Raw genomic sequence first — 16,164 nt, 5'->3', positions numbered from 1 at the left:
TGACCTGTTGTTGTTTTTGAGCAAAACAATACTGAAGCCTTTATTTTCTATAAAGTGGATCACATACAACATACACAAAATATACTGCTGCGGCTTTAGACTGACAAAAGGCAGGTGTGAAGTTGAGTAGAAGTGAAAGATCTAATTCCAACCTCTCTCTCTCTATGCTTCTCTCTCTCTATCTCTCTTTGAGCAGCTCTTACCTGCCCACATGACCAGACATGTCATCTGCTCTACTACCACTCTAACATCACTCAGTGTGGCCCTCACACTACACACCCACTGTCCATTTCAGCAAGTAACACACATAGCATAAACATAATCCTACATCATTTTATGGACAAATGCAGGGATGTGCTCAATGTCTAAACACATGCATTAACATGATTAACAGAAAGCAAAGACCATTAAAACAAATCAGCACTTTTGAGGTTAAAAATATTGTTATGGCCCTTTTTCTCCTTTTCTCCTGGTGTGTGCCTCAGAAATTTAATTTGAGGAAATGTGGAAAATGCTTTTATTACAACTTAAATCACCAGGACATAACTTGTTTTCAATATTTTCTAAAGATGCATTTGCCTGTAACACTAAATATGTAAAGGAGTGTATCTGCAAAATAGCAAAATATTGCAGGTGGAAAGGAAAAAGGATCTCAGAACTCAGAAAGGTCTTGGCTGTGCCCTTGTACAGTGTACTAATCTATCCCAAATAACTGCACAACTCTTCTTTTCCTACTGCCTACAGACAGGCCTGCTTTTTTCCTTCCCCCTCTGTGCAAGAAAAAAGTAATTGTTGGACACTCCCGACAACTTCACCTCAACTCTTCCCCGAGTCAAACGACAGAGATAGAAAGACAGAGACAGAAAGGGGAGGAGGGGCGAGTGAGATGAAACGTGTTTTAAAGATGGCAGAGCTCCCACTCACTGCAGAGTTACATTCCCATGTTTGCAGAGGAGCTAAAGCCTTGAAGTAGCTGGAGAGAATAGACAGGCGGCGTATGAAATCAAAGATGGCTGCAAAGCTCCACATCATCAGCCTTTTTTTTCTTATTGATTCAAACACATTCCACATGAAACACTCAGTTATATTTTATCCCTGTGTTGCTCTCTGTAGACATTCAAAAACCTGATTCCATTTGTAGAGCATTTAATAGAAAATTATGAAGTATGAAAAATTCAGTTTAACTCCAAAAGCAAAGGGTCATGAGAAGGACAGAAGAGACAACACCAGTTTCACCCTGAGTTTAATCTGGCAGTTTGCATGGACCAACTCTCTTTTCCTCAAAAATGGGAGGGTGTCCTGGGTCAAGAAGTTTATCACTGACAGCTAGTTTAGCTTACCAGACACTGCGCTTGCAAACTCCAGATTCAGACTCTGCTTACTGACTGAAGCTCAGCAGTGGTTAAAACTGCTGCTACAACTTCTTCTTCTTCTGTGAAATGTGATCATAGATGGATTCAAGCACTAAAGCTTAAACCATTTATAAATATTTCAATGCACTCCTGGGGAAAAAAATGCCAATGTCACTGACAGAGGCTCTGGCAACTCAGTTGCACTGCTGTTCAACTTTAAGTCAGATATAGAGACATCCTTGCCTTCAAAGGTAATTGTTCCTTTAATCGCGGTTCTATTCATTTAATAAGCAGGTTCTAATGGGAAAGACTAAAGGTTGGGTCTGCTAATTTGCCTCACTGGACCTGAAGATTTAAAAAAATATATATAATTCAGCCATTTTGAATCGAACATCTTGCTTTTCTCCTCTGGTGTCTCCCATAGTGCTGCCAGCTTGGCCTGCAGACAGATTGCTCCAGATGTGCTGTGCTCCGATTGGCTGTCTAAGTTGTTTCCTCAATGGCCGCAGTCTCATATTTCCCCCCTGATGCGGAGGCGAGCTCTAAGTATTATGGGTGGAGCAGATCTTCTCATGTCAGGAGTGGCTGTCCACCTGTCAGCCAGCTGGTAAGCAAAGTAGCAAGAGACCAGAGAGATTAAGATGAAATGAGATTGGATCGACTGTTGCATGCTTGGATGGAGTTGTATAATTATCGCATCTTTAAAAACAAAACACTAAAGCGTATCTGATGTTTTTCTGTCATATCACAGGTATGAATCGCAGAAAGAATCAGATGGTATCACTTCAGCTGGCATGATATGAGGCATAAAGGCTCTGAAAACAGCAAATGAATGTCAGTATCTGGAGTATAAAAAATATTCTAGCACTGATGGTACTCCAATAAATACAGCAGACAAATGTTCTAATAATTATCATAAAATCTAGGGAGAAAGTCTAATTTAATCCGTATCTATAATATCAAAGCTCACATCAATTTCGCAAGTTAATTAACGCGTCATGTGAAAATGCTACATTGTGAAAGCTGCTGTACATATACAGCTACTGTATAGATGGGTGTCAAATTAAAGGTAAAAAAAAACAACATAAAGTGTCTAAGCAAGGTGTTGGTCATCTATGAAGTGCCAGAACAGGCAAAGATTCTACACATGTCTTGAACTCTGCTGGAGGTTCACCTGTATAGAAGCATCTACATTCGTTTCTCCACTCATTTATTCAGATTTTTCCTTTAATTTGTCTCTCTTTGTATGCCACAACTTTCAGTTTTGGAGCCATACTCTAAAAGTGGATATCAAAGCATACTGATGAAAAAGTATGACATTTCTTTTAAATTCTTTTTTGTTTGATATAAATTGCAGGCGACTGAAAACATGTTTAAGGGTGACAACCTGATCTTTTGGGGATGTTGATGATGATCTTCCGCATTTCAAAACATGTATTTTTTCTGTAAAATGTATGGATATGCCACCCACACATTTAGACACATGCAGTCATCTGTAGGGGAAGTTTAGTGATGGGGCAGAGAGAAAGAGAGAGTTAGCAATTAAAGAGGAGGAGCACATACACACACACACACACACACACATACACACCTATTATCGTCTCACCGACTGAAGCAAAAGGAGAGAAGACAGAGATGGGAAAAGATCAAAAAATGGGATGAAGGAAGTAGAAAGTGATGGATATAAAGGTTCAGACACGCTGCCCTCTGTGACACTCACACGGGGGGAGAGGTAGTCGCAAATTAAACAGGGCGCTGCACGCACACACACTAACACACACATCAGCAGACATGTAGGGGCGGTTGAGGTTTTTAAATTACAGCCTATATTCCAGGCAGTTTTTCTCTTTCTTTCTCTGCCCTGAAAACTTGTGACAAACTTTCCACGCAGGAATAGTTTCAGAAAGACTAGGAACTCGGTGAAACTCGGCTTGTCTGTGATAAAAGTGCCTTTGTTGAATAATTAATTATCCTTTTTAATTTGTGGAACAGTCACTAGCGCCTTTCTTATCCTGGCACCAAATAAAACAACAGTGTTTTTGCAGAGATCTTAATCAGTCTGTGGGTGCATTCTGATACCCATACTACCTACCTTACTATTTAGTATATCTGACAAAGATTTAGTATGTCCCAATACATAATATGTCAAATGCAGTATCCCAAAAGTACGAGGATGTCCTACTACATCTGGTCGCATTTTGCAGTATGTGAGCCAGCAGGCTATTCTGACCCACAATCCTCTGTGCAGCAGAAGATACGTCACATTAACTCACCTAGAGAGAACAGACCAATGACGTTGTGCATTGACAGTGCAATAATGGAAGCCAGTGCAATGACAGAAGCCGCAATGACAGATGAAGTAGTATGTCCCAATTGTATGCATACAGCATGCACACTGCATGCAACGGTACGTACTTTGTAGTAGCATCTGCAGTACGTACTAAAAGTAAAAAGTAGCAGCATATATCTGGTGAGCTTGATTATAAAATGACATTACAGGCTGTTCAGTCCCCATTTTCTAACTAAACTTATTTGCTTCCTTGCAGAGAGTTAGCCAAGAAGATTGATACCATTCTCATGTATGGAGCCACAGTCAGTAAATGGTTAGCTTAGCTTAGCATAAACAGGCGGAAACAGCTAGTCTGGCTCTGCCTGAAGGTAACAAAATCTACCTACTAGCACCTCTAAAGCTAACAAATTATCACGTTATAGCTTGTTTAATCCATAAAAAAAAGAAAAAACAATAAAAAAAACATGTGTAAAAACAACACATTGTGATTTTACTGGTGATTATATGCCAGCAAGTCTTCCAAATTAAACAACAAAAAAAGGTTGTTGGTCAATGCACTCCAGAATCACACATTCAGGTGTTTTTGGATCTAGCACCCCTAGCAGGATGACATCATTTGTCTTTGTCTTCCAAAACTGTTACAAATCACAGTTGAACTATGTTTCATGATGTGACGCTATGGGCAAGTCTGGTTAGGTTTAAGAAAACATCATAGTTTGGGTTCAAATATGTTCGTTGTTAAAGTTAGGGAAACATCGGGATTTGGGTTAAAATGATGACTTCCTTTAAGGAAGGAGGCCTTCGTTGTCATGGTTACAATGATAATCGTGCTTCAGGTTAGGAGACAATCGTAGTCATGGTTTAAAAAAAACTATGTTGAGTCGCAGTTGGAAACGGGAAATGAAAATTGTTGTTATATAATGATGTTATCTGATTTCCTCCTTTGCTCCTGTCATAATTATTACAGGCACTAGAGGGCTTTGTTACGAGAATGTAATTATACTTCGCTTCGCAGCACTTGCATAAACAACCGATGCTGTCGTTTTTCTTGTGAGGACAGTCTTTTCTGTGCCCTTGGCATACTGTGTGCTGAGAAAGGCTTATTCCGGTGTATTTGCCCTCATTTTACAAGATTCTCTTGAGTCATTTGATTTAGCGACATCATTGGGTGACCTGACTGAAAACTGACTGACATGCTAAAGCAAACAGTGTAATAGCAGCACAAGTTCAGAAAGTAATAAAGTCAGCAAACTGATGTCAGTCACACAGCAGTATCTGTCTAAAGTATTAGTCGACGTATAAGTATACTAGTTAGCATCAGCCACCACAAGCTTCTTGTCACACCAGACTATGTAAGATATGTTAACTGTGCTGAACTAAAATGGTGTGCTTTAACGCTTATGAATTAAGTTTTCATTTGTAAGAGGAAAACTGTTATTCTTTTTGTAAAGCTAAAATCTAAACCAAAGAATCCATGACTTTACTGGCTGTGCCATTCCATCAAATGAAAGCATGCTAAAATTCTTGTGCATCATTTTAATACACATTTCCCTCAACTTCACCTCGACATAGTTAGTATCTTCGGAAACTTTAGGATCTCTGCTTGCACATGATGACTTGTCCACTTGCAGCTCAGTGGAGTTTAAGAGGTTCAACTCATCAGTAAGGCAGCAAACATAATAACTCATTTTATATCAAGGTGATAAGCAGTGAATCACTGCTCTTTCAGTCAGTGAGTCAGTCAGTCAGGACAGCAACATGTTACAGACAGTGAAAAAGTTAACCATGTAGATTTATCACTAAAATGTAACTTTAGCCCCAACTGAAGAAATTTTCCTCTCCGTTCTTTAGAGGAGAACCTGGAAGCTGCTTGCACTTGCGCGAGACTTTAAGCACGATTAAAAAAGCAGGCCAAGTCAAAGAATTCAGCTCGCTTGTTGGCCTGACAGGCCTGAGCGCATATCAGCATGCTGAGGCCACATAATTCACCCTGCTAACTGACTGTGCAGCACCCAGGAAGGAAGGAAGGAGCTGAGGGTAGAACTAGTAAAAGACAGGCCCGGCTTTTTAAGGAGCCCTCATTTACCTTAAGTGCTTCAAATTATACAACAACACGGCCAAGTTTGTGATGTGTCTAATGCCTTTTTCTCTCTCATTCCCTTCCCTTGTAGTGCTTTTCCTGTTCTCCCTTCCACCTACGTTTCTCTTCCTCCCTGTTGGTCTTCACTCCCTCAGGTTACCACATCTGCAGGCTGTTTCGAATATATTTCTAGAGTGTTTAGACCGTAGCTACGGGGGGCGGGGTTATTAAAGCGCTGATCTAATGTCAGTTTGGGAAAGGGTACAAGAAAGGAGAGGGAGTGAGGGGTAGGGATAAGACAGTATAAATGTATGTCAGGAAAGACAAGACAAGCGGAGAAGTTGAGTCAGAGGGAATAATTCTTCCACTGCAGATACACATACTGTATCAACAAGCCAAAGAAAATACTTTTCTTCTCAAGCTAAGGCAGAACTTAGCTTCTTCTATGTTTCTTGTATTGTACCTTAAAGGCCATATCAATGTTTAAGCAAAGTCAGTTCCCCTGAAAAGCCTTTCTGTCAATGAAAGAGCCGAAGTGATGTGAAAGAACGTGAGAATAACTAAAGGAGCAGAAGGCAAGAGGGTGAAAATCAAAGTAGGGAACCTCCCTTGGCTGGAACTAACACATGGTTAGATTTGCTTGTGTGTCCGCATGACTCACAGTCTGGTCAGCAAACGCATAATAAACGTGACAGAAATATCCCCACACAATGTCACCAGAGTCCACGGCAGGCAGTTAATTGCTAGATAGCACTGGGCCGTGGTTTGAGAGAGGGAGAAAAAGAGTCCAGAGCAGAGCAGCTGAATGCCCATGTCCATTTTTCTTTTAATGTTTTTTTTTCTTTTTTTAAAGGCAGCATAAATATGCAAAGGGGGTTGAATTGACGAGTTGATTTTATGAGTTCAGTCAAGGATTTCATGCCATTATTCTCTAGAAGCATAGATAAAAGTCAAAGGGATTGTTCTCATGATGAGGAAAATTTTTACTAAATCACAAAGTCAATCCAGGAATTTATGGAAGTTTAATCTGTCAAAGACAAGTGATTTCCGTTTATACTTAGAATCAGTCATTGATTTGCTCACTGTTTAGTGGATTATGATCTTCATCCACCATAATTAATTATAGTGAGTTGAGGTTTGTTTATAGCATTTCATCGTTTAAATATAGGAATAGATTTTAAAATGTTCCTTGCTCACATTGGTTTATCAGTACAACACTTTCCTATAGTTTCACCAAAAACACGTAGCTCAGCATACTCCTACTAGCTTTATCCAAAGCTTCCAAACACATCTTGCGGTGTTCCTGCACAGGCTAGTTGTCAGTGGACCTCGAGTCAAGAGTTTTGGTAAAACTAATGTTTTACTTATCAAGGTTAAACTGAACAAAATCTTTACTAAGGAACCTGGAAGCAACAAAATACAAAGTAACTGGTACTAATACAATACTGAATTTCTGAATACCCCTAATACCAGGATTATACAGAGATAAGTTACTTAAGAATACTGGTAGATACAGCGTTAATGATGATTAGTTACTGCCTATAGACACAGTACTATACTAAACACTTAACTATTAATGACACATAACTACCAATGAAACATTATTCTACTGTTCCATACATGTTTTTGTAATGTCAAGTAAAGTACCCAGAATCATACTGAGTTGTAAAAATCAGTGCGGTATTGCTTCATAATCACCTCCCCATGATAGTTTTGAATGCCCCAAGTTAAAAAACCCCCCATCATGTTCAGAGCATATTTACATGGATATTGACATTCATGTATCAATATTTCAACCCCTACAATCCCTTAGTTTCATAAGGCGCTACAAAGAATCAAAGATACATTTGGTTCAGTCAAGACTCAGCTTTCTGGTACTGTGCAGGTAGGTGGTGGTGATTTGACTGTAGAAGTGTGGGATTCATTGGGTAAACACAGTGCACACATATGGCAAAGGTGTCTAGATTTTGGACAATGTAGAATATTTTCCTTCAAACTTACAAAACCAATGACCTCACATATGTTGTTTCAACAAAGTTTTATACACTTCCTCATTCCAGTAACAGCAGACGTTCATCTCATTGGTCAATGCTTGGTTAGCAAGCAAATAATTTGCATGCATTTTTGGTTTCTCTGTGGCAGGCACAAACATATTTATACAGTATATGAGGTGTTATGCAGAATTACTGTTGCTGTGAAGCAGAGTTTTGCTCAAAGAACTATACAACTGCATGGTCCATGTACAGCATATTTCTCAGCCTTTTTTTATTACATTCAACCTTTTTCCAGTTGTCAGCTATCTTTTTTTTCAATTAAATTTTAGCATATGACTGCAATTAATGTAATAGTGGCAAATAGGGAGATTGTGTTAAACAGAAATGTATATCGTTGATACAGGATATGATGGACAACAGGACCTGCAGATTTCACTAAACAGAAGTCAGAGTGTGTCGGCTGTTGAAGGGTTAAGCTGAGCCCAGCTACGGTGGTGGTGAGCAGAGGGGCTGAAATCTTTTCCATATTACGGCACACATGAGGAACACATTTAAGTGAGTTCAGCTGTCTGGAGTCTCTCTCTCTCTCTCTCCCTCACACTGGCTGGTTAGGGGCAAGTTCAACACAGCCGTATATCATTACACATCTGGGAAAATGCACTCAGAGCCCCGGATGACACATCAGAGAAAAGAGAGACAATGTGCTCCGTCCGTAACCAACCTCTAAATGCTAAATAGTTTGAAAACGACCAAAAACCGTAAAAAAGATGAAATGGTTTAACTAACTGTTGAACAAAAGATCTCTAATACTGCAGGATACTCCATAAAACTACCATTTTGTATCCATTTGCAGTCTGACAACAAGACAGAGAATGTGAGGGCTGGTATGGAGCAAAAAACATCTTTATACTGTTAAAGAAAAGCCTAGAAAAAAATGTGAACACGACAAACTGTAAGATTAATATTAACATCAATGGAAATCTGAGACATCACGTTCTTTGACTCCTCCCATCACTTCCCCTCAGTAAGTCCGCCCCTTTCAAATTGCTCTGGTTCCTGCAGTTTTAGTTCGGTATGATGGATGTTGACTGGCTGAGCGTTCAAGAGGGAGGAATCTCTACAGTTCTTTTTTTCCAGTATGGAAACTGTTGTTTCCCTTCAGTCCCAGGTCCACATACCACAATGATATTGCTTCCATGACTTCAACTGCCTCTACAGTTTATTCTGTCTGGATAGTTTGATGAGTTTCTTTTTGCAGTTTGCAATATCTTATCCTCCCTCTTTTCATCTCGTTCTTTCCCTGTTTCTTATTCTTCGAGACACATGAACACAAAGGTTGTAGGGTCCCTGCAGTGAGAATGATGAGTTGAAAACAAGAGTTATAGAGGTGAGGTCAAAGTTGAGGAGAAAAAAAAAGTCCTCCACACATCACTTGAAGGCCCACATATGCCAGCTCCTTCATGCCTGACCTCAAACCTTGCATGTGTTGTAAAAAGCAGAGGAGGCATTTAGAGAACCCTGACTTGAAACCTTTTTTTCATCTACTTTCACCATGATTTCTTAAATTTGGGCTAGTTTTTTTTTTCTCACCTCAAAGTCAGTGAATTCACTTGCTGCATGTATTGTTGTCTCAAAGGAAACATGCAGGTCTGTGGCTTATGTCATCTTGAGGAGCTGAAGAGCTTCTAAGATACAAATTAGTTTCACTGATGTTGGACATATAAATTGAAATAATTCATCGTGGCTCACACAATCTTTGAGTTTTTGTCAGGGAGAACTCCAGCGCCTAGCCTCTCTGGCTTTTTACGGCTGCAATCGGTGTGACAACAAGGAAGTAAGATGACTCCTCCAGACCTCCTCCGCATTTGAATGATTTCACAGATGGGAAGGGAGAAAACAGTTGGATGCTGTAAAGCTAGGCAGGAGTATCAACGCAGGGAAAAATATTTTACTTATTTCATGTTGCTGTGCAAACTTGTAGAGGGGCTATTTGATTATATTATTGAGAATACTTATAATAATCATAACTTGTATGCTATACAAGACAGAGGTTAAACAATGTGGGACAGTGAAAGTAAATTTAAAGTATTTTTCTTAAAAGACTTGAAAGTACTCAACTTAGTATTCTCTAGCAACCCTCAACAGTTTGAATGGAAACTTATAACCAGCCAATGGCTTTTGGACTTGAAATGGGACAAACAACCCTAACCTAACACCAACCGGTTAGACTGGAGCTTGGGGATGGGGTTAGATTTGAGTAGAGTTGGAATTAGTTTCAGGAATATTTCTCTAAGAAAGAAGCTTTCTAAAATAAATCTACAAGACAGACTTAACTACAAAAACCTCTCTTTTTCCTGTGTAGTTGAAGCTTTCAATTCAGTTCAATTCAATTCAATACTTTACTCGTCCCTCAAGGGACAAATTTGCAAGTACAAGTACACATATACATTCATTTACACACATGAAAACAATCTACAAAATACAAATGTTAGAAAGAACTTAAATACACAAGGATTAATGGTAGTAGACAGTCTGTAGCTGGCCAACAACATCCAACACCACAAATGCACATATTGTGGGCAAAAGCATGAAAAGTGTCAATAGTGCAAGGTAAACTGACTATTTCTTGTACCGTGGCTGTTCAACCATATCACACAGTCTTCATCAGAGGATGGAGTTTGCTCAGTTGTCTTGAAGATGGATCTGTTGACATGTAAGCATAGTGGCTCATCTGGAGCACTTTTAGGACTTCTGTTGGTGTATAAGTTAGCATGAAAGTTCATTCTTGACCTTGGAAATAAAAATATATAATAAAACTACTAACATCTATTGATGAAGACCTTGAGATATGGTTTAAAAAATCTATATCTCTATAATGTAAAGGCTAGTGGACCTTGAGTTGGGATTATTTGTCAAGAATGAATGCACTAAAAGGGCTCAGGACATCTCTAATTTAGAGGAAGTATTGACTTTTATGTTTAGCCTTAAAATACTAGAGAAAGAATGTGACAAAAGTTGACAATATTGGTGGAAAGAGTGGACTTTGGTTTATTTAGGTTATTTAGGTAGTTAATTATCATGCACTTTAGGTTTATATCCTTTTCATACATCCTTAAGAAAAATTAAATATAAATTAACCGCAAAACAAATCTGCCATGCCCTACTGTTCAGCACTGAGAACTAGTTAGATAAAAATGTTGAAGGAATTGTATTAATAACCCCACTCTAACCTTGACCGTATTCACAAACTCTGTGCACTGTATCCCTGTAATATATATGTCAGTATACCAAGCTCTGTGTGTATTTTACACCCATATAGAATGACGGTTCGTTTAACTGAACTGAGACCAGCTCAAAGCACTGTAATGTCCCCTTCTAGCAAATACTTCCTTGTCTCTGAGGGGATTTGTTGGTGTAGTGAACCTCTGGACAGGATTGTGCCCTGTTTTTACTGGGTTATGGGCTTAAATGTTATTTAAACTGTCTGCCACCTGCTACCAATCAAACCGCCACCTGCCACATAAAACACCTGGTGGATGCTTGCTGAATGCAATCAGCACTTTTAAACTCCCCCAAGCTTGTGGTAAAATGGTGCAGCCTGGGGAAAAAGACAAAACTACTGTCACAGCTGAAACCGTCTCGTCTGACGCTTAACTTGGCGGGTTGGAGGAGAAACAAAGAAGTGGTTTCATAAAAGATATGAAGTGTGGAAAGCTAGTATTTTGGTTTCCTGCAAATCTCCCTTATTTGATCAGTCATATGACAACTTAGATTAGTAGTTTGAGGAACAATGAAATAATGATTTTGTGATAGTGGACATGAAAAAATGAGTTATTTTGCAACAGTCATGGATGAAGACTGGTGCTAACATGGCTGGCACATGTAGACTGCAAACTCTACACTCTTGAAATTGATGGCTTTGAGATAGAGTAAGCAGACTGTGTGTGTGTGTGTGTGTGTGTGTATGAGAGAGGTAGGTGGGCTGGAATACCATCTACATCCGTCTCCACAGTTGAACATGTTCCATATGTTGTTGTTTGTGACTATTCACTCTGTAGTTAGTGGTCAAACTAAACTTTTGTGTTACACACTGAACTAACTAACTTTCTCTTTGTGTTATAAGTATATGAACAGCGTGTGTTCTGAATAAAAGCTGAAAAACTAAGTTCTGTGCTGTTTTTTTTTTTTGTCTCCATTTGATCATTCTGTCTGGGAGCAGCTTCACCTCTTGCATTTTAGTCTGCTGCTCTGTCATTTTTTCCACCCGCTCAGCCAGTGGGAGGAGGGTTGTTTAAGTGGAAGCTGAAGCAATGGGTGGAAGACATCTCCTATCGGCAGCAGAAAAACCAGCTAGTGGTGAATCAGAAAGGGTGGTAGACAAAGCTACCTGATTTTGTGGAATTATTTTACATATTACTGAAACAGTCTTCTTTCATTCTTTTTTGAGGATTTTGGATGATACTGTACAGTCACTTCTGCATTTTCCTAATGTTTGTTTGACAAACACAGTAGCTACAACAAATATATATTAATTATCTGACAAATTAAGTGCATGTTTGGGCAACATAATCAGAATAATGCTCATCTGCATAAAACAGAACCACTATTAACAGTGTCTGCATGGCAGGTTGAGTATAGTTTGGATTAAGTTTAGAGGTCTTAGCTCACCTTGAAAAGTGCATAAAACTAAAGTTTTTACATACATTAAATACCAGGCTATAGCTACTGCAACAGGTACACTATGGAAAAAGAAGAGCATTGACAGCACTTTTATCAAAGCTATGAATTGATAGAGATGACTAAAATCCAAATCAAAACAAATTCCATTTTTTTGCAACCATTGCCAATTTGTCCTCTTACATATACAGTACATCACAGCTCCAACTCTGATTTGGACAATGGCTTCTGTATGATGATGTGGCTCTCAAATGTTGAGGAACTCTCAGATTGCCTCTTTGGCCTTGCTGCCATGTTGTCATGAGGTGATGGGAGGTGAGAAGCTAAAACCAGAAATGCAGTTTCTACTAAATTGAAGAATGCAAGGAGGTTCCCTCTGATCTAGACTTGGCTTGTAGCAGGAGGAGCCTCTGCCTCAAGACCCCCATGCTGTCGTGTAAGTAAGAGTTGGGGTGGAGAGGACGCTGATGATGAGGAAATTCTGCATATCCCAAAGTCAGGATCCAGTACGACATACAGTATGAGGTCATCCAAAAAGAGTAGCTACAGAGGAGGAAGAGAGAAGGTGCCAACCAAAAAGACAGGGCCTCTAATGAAAAACAAAGAAATTAAATGTTTAATTTAATCAAGACCTTTAATTACATTGTTTTATTCTCTCAAATAAGCTATAATTGAACTGAAGCAAATTGCTGGTGCTTTCCAATTTAGACCTATTCTGTTTGTCAACAAAAAAATAATTATCATAAGATTGCTTTCTTGTATCAGTATTGGGAGAAATAATTTAGAAAGTTACAGTATGTCTCTGTTTTTCTATAACTGACATGCATGCACAGCACACATGGCATACTCATCCCTTTTTCCTCTCTCTCTCTCTCCTTTTCTAAAAATCCACATCACTCTGACTGTAGTCTAGTTTCACAAGCTCCACATCATCACTTCTCCTCCTCCTCCTCCTCCTTGTGTCTTTCCCTCAGTTTTCCTCTCTCCTCCTTTCTTCTGTGCCTGTAGCACAGCCTGTCTGGATCCATGGTTTTGGATCACACTCCAAATGTTAGGGTTTGCTGTCCAGAGAAAACACTCTGCAGAGCCAAACAAAGGGAGAAGAAAAAAAAAGGAAAACTCAAGTTAGTGCAGGGAAACCATCTTTTTTTAAACGTCCTGTGATACAGTTTAGAGATACAGATTTGAAGCACTATTGTTTGTACTTGATATGGATTCTCACTGTTTTATTTCAAAGATCTGAAAAAGGGGCACCATTTAGTTTCACTCGAAAAACATTTGGGGCTAATATTACACTTAAATGATGTGGGAGGAGGCTAATCTGATGGTCCCTCCTCTCTGCAAGTTTAACCTACCTCTTACTGGAAACAAATGCTGCAATAATAACCTCACAACTATTGAACATTAAAGGGTGCTGCTTGTTTTAATGACAAAAATCTGGCTGCTGAAGGAAAATACTGATATCTACTTACTTGCTTATTTCACCAGCTGATTTGCATTGGCTGTCCCTGGGCAACAGTAGCACTTAAACACACAATTATTACTACATATGACTATGGTTATGAGTACATATACAGTACACAATATAACACAAATATTATATCTGATTAGCTGTTAAGCAAGTGTATATATTTCTACTTTAAAAAATAGAAGAAATAATTAAAAATAGCTATGGATCCTTAGGTGACAATCCATTTAATCCAATGAATCTGGAGCATTAGGGAGACTTAATTAGGAAAGCAGAGCACATTCACTAATTGGTGAAGATGTGGGTTACTTCAGGAAAACCTCAGGTGAGTTCCTGCTGGGCAGCTGTAAGTGCAGGTAGTTTGTTTGGAAGTTAGTGGCTGACCGAGTATGTTTATTACAGCCTTTACAAACAGCCAGGCCTTGTGGTGGAAAACTGTTACACATCACTTTAGTGCTGCCTTTAAAACTACACATTTCAACATTAGAATGAAGTATCGACTGTATTGACAATGTAAACATGAGAAAACCGCACAAATCACAGTACAGTATTGAATGTTAAGCATTTAATTATTTTCTGTATGTGCAGGCTCATGTATACTGTGAAGAACACTGTTAAAGATAATTAGTCACATTATTAATTTCCCTCTATGTTCATAATAGCGCTGCTCCAGGTTATATAAATTAAATCACAAGGAACAGCAGGACCTCTATAGAGAGGGATCATGTTTACTATAACTTGCTAATTAGTAAATTGCTCAGAGTTAATGGGAGTACTCCTACAGTTACAGACTCCTCCACAGGAGCTTGCTGCTTGGCTTGAAATGCTTTATGTTTCCTGTGTAGCCCTCTGAATATGTTACTCTGCCATGCTGAGGAATAACTGTCTGGTTTGCACAGTGACAAAGAAGTTGACTAGATATAGATTATGGAAGTTCAAACTTTATCTCATAAGTTCTGATAGGATGGCTATGTCAAATGTATCTGACAAAAACACACACGTACAGTACCGGTCTAAAGTTTGGACACACTTTCCCATTCACTTGAATGAGAAAGTGTGTACATTGAAGTTGCTCTGTTGCATGGTTGGTGATCAGGGTGATCAGGGACTCTGGCACACCAGACTCCCCTTGACAAATTTTACATTTTTTCTTAATTTCTTTGTGCAAAATCATTTTGGTGAGTGCAGAGTGTGTAAAAAACACAAATGCCAGCTTCTATTTGTTTGTATATGTATACAAGTATTTATGTGAGAGAGTGAATTCATGTGTATGTCCACTGGCACCTGGAACACATTACATCCTTGTGGAGCCATATGGTGGGCACATGAGTCTTAAAGTGGCAGGGGCTTGTATTTCCCACATTAAAGTTATTAGTAAAGTCCGCACCCCCCGCCAGCCTGGCCATTTGGTCTGGCCCGATGACATCAGCACATGCTGGGTGAGGTGGACCCCTAATTTTCTTTTTAGGGTATGTAACTACCTTTAGCTACCTTTCTACGTCCAAGGTTTCATGTGGCTGGATACTAAATTAAGATTAAAAGGAGGTGATTTAATGATAAAAATCTTGTTTTTCTTGTCTTTTTTTAAACTGAAACAACTGTTATAAGTTTCAATTTTGATTTTCTGAATAAGGATTTGTGAAGGAGTGATGACTTTCTCCAAACCTCCAGTGCACATCAAATACAACCTGAAGAATCTGCTTATGTAGTCTTAGTTTGAGAAGTCTTCCTATTTTAACTATAGGAGGGATTTGTGTTGATGGGTTGATGTAGACCTAGTGTGCACGTGTTTGTGTGTGTGTGTGTGTGTGTGTGTGTGTGTGTGTGTGTGTGTTGACCTCTTTACATTTGGAGGTTTGGCTAATGATGGAAGAAATTCCATTTGAGAATTACAGATGGTTTTATTTTTTTCCCCCTAGTTTCTTTTGTCTAGTCCCTCCTCCTCTCTCTCTCTCTCTCTCTCTCTCTCTCTCTCTGGATGATTTTCTCTCTCTCTCATTTCTTGACTGCTCAATGGAAAATCACCATCATGGCAAAAACTTGCCTGTGTGTCTGTTCAAACTCACTTAGTCAGAGAAGACTCGTAGATTGTAGCTGGGCTGACATGTAACCAGTTGTATTCCCAAACAATGTTCCTTAAATTTGCCACACTACTTATTATCAAGACTAGACAAAATTCACGACCTGTATTTATCACAGCAATGCACACACATTCAGTCCATATTGCTCCTTTTGTCAGACATCTGTTTATACAGTATGTGAATGAGTCAGAGGCACGACTGAAAGGAGGGGATGAAGACAGA

The sequence above is a fragment of the Thunnus thynnus genome, chromosome 15 (assembly GCF_963924715.1).
Source record: "Thunnus thynnus chromosome 15, fThuThy2.1, whole genome shotgun sequence".
Classification (NCBI taxonomy): Eukaryota; Metazoa; Chordata; class Actinopteri; order Scombriformes; family Scombridae; genus Thunnus; species Thunnus thynnus.
Note: the sequence above shows the minus strand (reverse complement) of the source record.